The sequence below is a fragment of the Canis lupus genome, chromosome 3 (genome assembly GCF_003254725.2).
Source record: "Canis lupus dingo isolate Sandy chromosome 3, ASM325472v2, whole genome shotgun sequence".
Classification (NCBI taxonomy): Eukaryota; Metazoa; Chordata; class Mammalia; order Carnivora; family Canidae; genus Canis; species Canis lupus.
Window position 1 is genome coordinate 81,334,392 of NC_064245.1, and position 972 is coordinate 81,335,363.

Below are 972 nucleotides of genomic sequence, written 5' to 3' on the forward strand. Positions count from 1 at the left end.
TTATTAGTTATACCTAGAAGGAAAATGGAGAACATGAAAGGCAAGTTACCTATATGATAAGAATTTTGAGACTAAACCGTAATTCAAATCAATAAGGTCATCTGGGTAGTATGATGCTGTGTGTGTGTCTATGTGCCTGTGTGTGTTAGGGACTGATTTCTTCCTTGTCATCTTCCCCTCCTCCTCCTTATCCTTCATCTTCTTGTTCTTCATTCTTCTTCCTATCCTTCTCCTCCTCTTCTCCTTCTCCTCCTCCTTCTCCTTCTTCTTTTGAGAACTTGGGTTTCCCTATAACAGGTATGGTTTCCCCAATCAGGTGATATTGAATTCTTGAGATTTCATTTCAAACTATATAAAATAGGCCATCCTTGTATGGGACTTGACTTTTTCAATTCAGACATTTCTGTTTCACAGGTATGGTGAGATAACAAATTATCTTGGCCCCCTGCTGTTTCCAATTATTACAGTTTACATGATTTAAATTAAACTGTGGGCCTCAGTCTGCCATAGGGAGAGAGGGAGTATAGGATTCCTTCTTTGGCATACTGAGACAAGGGAAGAATGAGTCCGAAGCCCAGTGTAGCTTCAGAGAGGGAACAAATTATCAGAGTCAAAGAAAGTTGCTTCAGTCCCAGGAGAAAAACCCTTTGCATTTGAGCCAGAATTCCAATAGTAAGAGAAAGTTTGAGGAAGAATTACTCTGTTTTAGAGCCTGAGTGGACTGCAAACTAAAATGTCAGCAGTCATGATGCAAAGCATTCTTAAGGCAGGAAATAAAGAACTGCTGAACACAAGACTCTCAAGCTGCTTAGCATTAAAAACCCTCTGTTTGTAATAAGATATAAATGTGCCTGAATGCGTCAGATATAATATTTCATATTAAATTGTATTCATCATTTAATTTAATACTTCTTCCCAGTTTCATATTTTGGTAACAGATATCAAAAAGCAAAATGCCCTTCCTGTCCACTA